Source organism: Habropoda laboriosa, unplaced genomic scaffold (assembly GCF_001263275.1).
Source record: "Habropoda laboriosa isolate 0110345459 unplaced genomic scaffold, ASM126327v1 scaffold57, whole genome shotgun sequence".
NCBI lineage: Eukaryota > Metazoa > Arthropoda > Insecta > Hymenoptera > Apidae > Habropoda > Habropoda laboriosa.
This window is the reverse complement of record NW_017100229.1, coordinates 316,522-324,508: the sequence shown is the minus strand read 5'-3', so window position 1 is coordinate 324,508 and position 7,987 is coordinate 316,522. Positions and strand designations below refer to the sequence as shown.

The 7,987-nt window shown below is 38.6% G+C and overlaps 1 protein-coding gene across 7 annotated transcripts in view; it reads left to right on the top strand.

Moving 5' to 3' along the window:
* The window catches only part of LOC108571446 (voltage-dependent L-type calcium channel subunit beta-2), an 89,456-nt gene that overhangs the window by 43,530 nt on the left and 37,939 nt on the right, over window positions 1-7,987 (top strand). The window lies entirely within an intron of this gene.

Sequence of the window (7,987 nt, the reverse complement as noted above, 5' to 3'; positions counted from 1 at the left end):
TGTTTGAGAAATTGTGCTGATTCTTCGTGTAAAATTAATTCCACAATATGAGACAATTTCTTTTTTTTCATGACACTCCGTTTAAAGATTCGTTCACGTTTTTTTATTTGAAGGTTAGGGTATTTAGAGGTCTTCGATCTCTGTCCACTGGACTTTTACTTGTGAAACCGTGTTTTGAGGAAATGGTAGGAGATGAAGCACAGGTTTGGAACAATTAAAGCGTTGAAATATCGTTGCATTAATTTTAATAAGTAGAGGTTCAGAAGAAGCTCAAGGAAAAGCTCGATTTTCTCGGAAACGAGGACTCGTAAGAACAAATTTTATTCCATATTTTCGACTCACTTTTACTTGAGTAATCACCTGTGTTTTTTTATCGTACCACGATTCGAGAAACACCCTGTATAACACGGGGAGAAATATCAATGAAGTTATTGCCTTTCCTCTCGCGGTCGAGAACGATCGGCTTTCTTCGGTCGGCTTTAATGAAGAACATAAATTAGTAACGAAATTGAGGGCGTTATCTATGTATGTATATACGCAGGAGGTTATACGCGCCGTCGATAAAACGTAGTGGGGAACTTTCGATTAACATAAACGTCAATGCGCGTATCGGGTATTGAAATTATGAAAAACGTCCGGCGCGGAGCATAAATCTGAATGATTCTAAAACCGGGGGGGGGGGGGGGAAAATACTTTTTCGTATTCGTATGGTTAAGTTAATAGCGGTTGTGTGAAGAGATTTTTAAAAGCTGCTCTCGAGGCTTTCACCGGAATCCTGAAACACTCGCGGTAATAACGCCGGAATAGAATTACGATGCTCGTTAAAATTTAAGGTTAAGCACGTGGCACTTTTGATACTCGTCTTTCTTTCTTTTTCTGAAATTGCAAAAAATATCGCCTTTCGCACGGAGGTCAATGTGAGGAAAAGGGTAACATTAAGGGCTTGAACGTGTAATCAGGTGCAAAGAGGCTTCCATTTAAGTCAGCCATATATGCAGCTGCATAGTTGCAAGGCGCTAACGTGTATTTCTCAAATGAATTGAAATTTTTTAATGTTGTTTACTAGTAGAATACGTGATAGTAAATTTTTGTTCTTATTAAGAAAGCATCGGTTGGTATTCGCACGAATTTGAAATAAGAGAAAAGGCGAAGAGGAAACTCGCGGAATAAACTGATTTAACCTCTTACCTTAAGCTTTTCTTTTTCAAGAAACTACGTACGTTAGTATCAGCTATTAACTGTCTTAATTCTCGTTGAAGTATCGCGTACATAATTCCTATTCACGAACCTTCCATCTTCTAAAAGCATACATTACCGCAATTTGCGTAAGAATCGAACTTTATTACAAATAAAACGTGGCTTTAGCGGATCGTAAATCGCACCTCGAAGCCACCTTAAAGTTATAATTCCGAAAGGTTAACTCTTCCACGATAATTCAATAATTCACTGCTAAACACCGCTGAAAACTAGCGAAAAATTCCATATGTAAAATTACACAAACAATTCCTCCAAAAAAAAAAAAGGACACCGTTTTATTTTTTACTCGAATCGTCGTATCACGTGCAATAAACTCGAGACGAAAGCAAAATTCCACGAAACGAAACACGGAGGTGTTTCCGCTGAGCAGAAAAAATACTCCCCGCTAATTACCACGCCCCATGGAGACCCCATCGCGGCTGCTGATCCCCCGTAGCCGAGGTTTCTCGCGCGTTAAAGTTAATTTCGTGGCTGTCCCAGGGCTGCGGCGGTAATGGAACCAGTCTTAAGCCGCGACTTTTTCATTCCGCCTCGGAGTCGAAGATAAAGACGGACGTAAGTGATTCCCTCGCGACGCCACCGCAGAGGAACGTTTTAATTGCGTTATTTAAGGGCGACACGATGAACCGTGGCTAGCAGGAAACACTACGTGCAAACGGGTTTCCACGTATGGTGTGTCGGGCGTTATTCGCACATACACACGCGCATATGTAGTCTCGTCGATGTGTCTATCGGTGTACGGGTGTGCGTGCAATTCGTTTCGTGAAAGTCGATTCTCGTGTGCGCGGAACGCAAAGGTGCCTTTAAACACCCACGTGCTACGATGGTAATGGCAGGTATGGTAGTGGTACAGTCTGTCGAAGCGATACAGCCGGGTTGTAAAATCAGATGTCAAAATACCAATTCGAGAGGGATACGGAGCTCTGGAGGTTACGCTCAGGCTCGTTAGATGTCAATTTGGAATTGCTCCTTCCGTTGCAGTGTATTTAAAAAATTTGGGACTGCTTCTTAATCGTTTACGGATGTCATCGATAGAGTAGAAGGCTTGATACCGTTTATCTTAACCCTTTCACTGCGATAGATTTCAGTATGTAACGCAAAAGTTTTTGCTTAGGTCGTATCGTTTTTAAATTTCTCTCGTTAAATTAAGGTAGAAGTAGGTAGGTACACGAAAGATAAAATTAGGGTCGAAGTGCATCAAAAGGCACGAACTGTACAGAGCGAGAAAAATTTTGAAACTCCTATAGGCGCCGAAAGGGTTAAACGTGGTTAACGTTTGAAACGAAAGGGTTAAAGATTCTAAGCAGAAATTTTAGATACGAATTCACAAAAAGTGTTGTCAATGTTCGAAACGAAAGGGTTGAATATTGCAAGCAGAAATTTCATATATGAATTCACAAACGACGAACAATCGTGGGTGTGGCTACGTCAATCGGTGGCACATGTTAACGCTTCTAATTTACGATCTCGCCGTGTATCGCTTCGACCGACTATACCGACTGTTCGTTGGATACGCGTGAACCGTCAAAGCAGGACCTGTTTCGTTCACGAGGCGATCGTTGGCGATACGCGGGCATCTAGGGCTCCGTGAAATCGTTACGATATTTATGGCGCGCGATAATCGATACCCCCGCTTTCAGCAGAAGTTGTTAACTAGTTGGAAAATAATGGCCGCCTTAAAAAGCATATCGTTACCTGATATATTTGCCTCGTAGAAGTTTACGCTTCTGTCCCGAGATAGCTGTTTATCTTTATCGTGGCTATAGGTTTATTATCGCGGCCACTGGCAGAGATGTATGTACTGTAAATCGAGAGTTTACGGTACGAGTTTACGTTTTCTCCATCGAGAATCGACTCGCGGCAAAATCCGAACGATGCAGCACCTTTTCACCATTCGCAGATTCATTTTTCTCTAGATACCTTACCTATCCACCGAACGGGGAATACGCACGGAGGAGACTCCACAATTTCACTTGTGAAACGCAGATGGAAAAAGGTGATACGATGGAATTTAAGAGAGATAACTTCATCACTATGCGAGTAAACAACTTTTTGAGAGGTGAACTTTTTCAGAATCTATATGCCTATATATATACTACAGATGTACGATTATTCCGGGCGGTTTAACGACTTGGATTAAACGACGACGACGACGACGATTATAATAAACGAGAAGGAATTCTAGGTAGTGGAGAATTTTCGAAAGTGAGGAATATTTTTCTCACGGACACGCGAAAGAGGAGGCTGCATCTATGAGAGACGCGGTTATTACGACGACTTATAGGTTGGATATGAATGAAGCTATAGAATCGCCTGGTAGCCAGAGATAGCTATGTTGACAAACAGTCAAGCAGAAGTGTCCGTCAATCTGTAAATAGAATCGATAAAACGTCCAGTCATTCCTGACAATAGGATGACTTTGCCCGTCGTCATTACTAATGGCGTCGCGTGTACTCGTATCTGCGATGATACACGTGAACGCTCGTAGGCCACTTAAAAGACGCGCCTCGTCATTGAACTTACGCTTGTACGCAATACGACCGGCTCGATAAAGATTCGAATTATTCTATTTTCAGGTTCGAATCGGTATCTCGGGGTACTTTCGATTATCAAAATTTATCTACCTACTTTGCAATCACTTCCTGGAATTTTGTTTTTTTTTATTGTGTTTGCTAAAAAATTTGTTCGATACGTTCGCTGATTCATTGCGCGGTGATAATCAAATTTGATAATACAAAGAGAGATTTGTAAACGCTGTAAATACGAAAATGAGAGATAAAAGTTTACGATTGTTACCTTCGAGTGGACTTCTGTTCTTCAGTCGTGCTTCCAAAATTTGTTGGAGCAGAAATTTAAGTTCGTTCTTTCTAGATTTTTCGGGGAAATTTTTGATTTTCAGGTTTCAAGATTTGAGGTGTTAATTGGGAGAATTGAATTATTTCATGTTCTCTATTCACTTTTCTAAAATGTAAGTAAATTTTTGAGAAAATTTGGATCTCCAGTATTCCAAAAGCTCTAAAAGAATTAAATCATTTCAGAATTGAAATTTCCTCCGTTCTCCATTCACTTTTCCAAAATTTCCACACTCCAAAGTCTAACCAAATCTTCTCAAAAATTTCACACAAGTACATCTGCCACATCGCTATCGAACCTCTCGATCTCCGCTTACAAAGCGTCAGAGTCGCGGCAATTTGATCAAAAAGAACAGAATTATCTTCACGTCGGCGCTGTTCTCCATCAAAAAACCGACTCTTCTTGAAGAAAATACGCGTGACCGCGGGCAACGCCCACGTTCCTCGTATAATCCGCGACAAGTCCTTGGCATTAAGTATGTAAATGTTCCGAGAAGCGACAGCAACGGGCGTTTAATTCGTCGGTGAATCGGCAATCGCGTGGACATCTCGTTCATTGGATTTCGGACGGCGTTCCATGAAACCATTGGCCGGTAATTAGGTTGCGCATAATGATAACCGGACAAACACGTTGTCCCCTGTTACATGTGTATTTACACTCACATTCTCTCTCCTCTGTATACACACACATGCACGTGTGAGCATAAAGAAAAAAACGACGGCAAAGCAAGAATCGACCGATTAAATTATTATTCTCACAGGAGGCTCGTTAATAGCGCAAAAGAAAAATACGCGCGGTTAAGCGCAGCTTGTCGTCGATGGAATTGCTTCGATCTTAATTGCCGCTTCTAAGAATCGAGTGGAAAAGTCGAAGGGTCCTCGCGTTCTGTCGTTGCACACACCGGTCTCCTGTCTTTTTTCGACACTCTCTACATTTGCACATTAACGAACGACCGTTGATTTATTACTCTGCTTTGCCCTCTTTTATAATTCTCGAGCTTTCGTTAATTCGATAAAACGTAATTTTTCTCGAGTGTCGCATCGCACTCCTTGGTGGTGTTCGAAGGTAATAAAAATTATCCGTTGGAAGATTGTAAAGAACGTTCGATAGAGATGTACCGGATCGGTTAGAAATTTGATTCCCCGGCAATAGGAGATGTGGGAAAAATCGTAGTTGTTTCGGGTTCAAGTTGTAATTACCGCGTATGGTAATGGTGTGCTAAAAACGTGCCTAATTAGGCTTCAGGAGGCAAGGTTTCTGGGGGAGCAATTAATTCCCTGAATCGAGTTCTTTGTTGTCTTTAATTCCGCCGCTTTGATCTCGCTCGAACCGTTTTTATTGCCTCTCGAATGTACGAAACCGTCATCTACAGGGTGTTTTATTATCGATCGACTTTCCTGCTAAAAATTAATCAGAATTTCTTGGTACAAATTACGACCTCGTATGAACATGTAACTGTGTTAAGATTAAATCTTGTATGTTACATGCAAACTCTAAATTTCAATATTCGCAAAATCATTGGACTTCTTACTCCAAAAACTACTCGATACGAAGGCTTAGAATGTATCGACCTCAGACAGAGCGTAATCGAAATGACTCATGAAACATCATGAATTGATGTGTACGGAATAGTGAACAAGGTCGTGCATTAAGCTAGTTAGCCGTAAGCAGCTCGATGGAATCAATCGTATTGACCGTCGTGAGAGGAGCTCGAAATGATCGTTCGAAATACAGTATATTCTCCACAAGTGTCAGACCGCAAGGAAGCTAAACCTGACACTCGAAGAGTCAGGGACTACGTTTTCGAGCCTCGAGCCCGCCATTGTAGTTTGCCGAACGTAGACAAGGACAGCGAATAAAAGATAGGCATGAAACGTGAATCGAAGCAACCAAGCGATTTAAATATCAACTTTTTTAATTTTACGTTTTTTTATCCCGAAATTTTTCTTAACATATTGATGAGATTTTTCTGATGAAAATGACATAAAACACGACATAATTTGAACAAACTAACACGTTACCCAGATTATCCAAAAATTGAAGAAGTTACTTTTAAAATTGAACATTCTACGGTGTTTCGAGAGATTTGATAATCATAGTCGAACCTTAAACGAACGTTCAAACGAAGAAAATTTTCCAAAAATCATTTCGTACGTTATTAATCGATAAAACAAAAATTCATTGTTGAAAAATAAATATTTCCTGAAAATCTTCATCTTCCATACAAGATTCAAGATTTTCCCTAATTAAGAGTAATTTCAAAAGATTATCTGTATAAGCTATTATTTCAATACGCGATGCACTGACTCTAGTATTTACTAAAATTCAAAAATTCTCGTATAAATTCCGAAAATAGATTATTAATTACGGTAAACTACTGAGACGGTTTAATTAAGGGTGGGCATGGTGCTGCTTTAGTTTGAAATGATTTATAAACACATAATTAACAGAGGAAAAACCGTGAAACGGCAAAACGTCTACATTCTAATTGTTATAACATGTAAACAGAACTTTAAATTTAGTGTAAACAGAAAAAATATATAATACAATTTATTTCACAGTATTGCAACAAATAAACGTTGAATCAATATTTAATTCGTATAAAAACAATTATTTAACATAATAATATTACCTTCACTATGGCTATTTTTAATCTACGACCACAGGTCAACCTGATTTCTAATCCTTACGAACTTTAAATTCAGTCTAAACTGAGAAAATATATAATACAATTTATTTCACGGCATTGCAACAAATAAACGTTGAATAAATATTTAATTCGTACAAAAACAATTAATTAAAATAATAATTTCACCTTCACTATGGCTATTTTAAATTTACGACCAAGGGTCAACCTGATTCCTAATCCTTACGAACTTTAAATTCAGTCGAAACTGAGAAAATATATAATACAATTTATTTCACGGTATTGCAACAAACAAACGTTGAATAGATTCTTAATTCGTATAGAAACATTTATTTAAAATAATAATTTCACCTTCACTATGGCTATTTTAAATTTACGACCAAGGGTCAACCTGATTTTTAATCCTCCGAACTTGATTTCACAACGAGAAAGTAATAAGATCGTTGAAACGTACTTATTTGTCAAAGAAACTTGCAAAAATGTATAAATAATAATATGTAATGTTTTAACAAATTTTTGGAAGTATAAATTAATAATAAAATTGTGAAAATTAATAAATTATACGTTATTATAACATTAATAGAATTATCACTAAACCGAAGTTCGAAGTCGAGTATTTAAAGTCTGATATTACGTGCCTAGCGAGTGCCGGTAATTGTTAAAATTTGTTTAATAATTAGTAATAGAAATTCTAATTGATTCTAATGTATACAAGTGTTACAAGAAGGCTGAGTGTGTACAGGGTGGACATAGACTAGCTAGTAGCCCCCGACCACTCTATTCACATCTCAGAACCTTCAGGTCAAAATACGCCGCGAAGTGTCTAGGGCCCAGTATAAAGGGTAAATGATTTCGCGGGACATCGGCGGGTCCTTATATACCTGCGGTACCCTCTCCCCAAAGTCATTAGCAAAATCGTCGGTTAGGTCAGGCGGGAAACCTTCTTTTCGCGGGAAACGGACTACTTTTCGCGGGAGATCGATCACTTTTCGCGGGAAATCGATAATTTCTCGCGGGAAATCCTTCGTTTTTCGCAGAAAATCGCCGATTCTTTCGTAATTCTATTTCGCATTCTATTGTAATGTTATAATAACGTACAATTTATTAATTTTCACAATTTTGTTATAAATTTATACGTCCGACAATTTGTTATAACATTGCATATAACAATTTATACGTTTTTACAATATTCTTCAATGGAAACATACGTTTTAGCGTTCTCGTTACTTA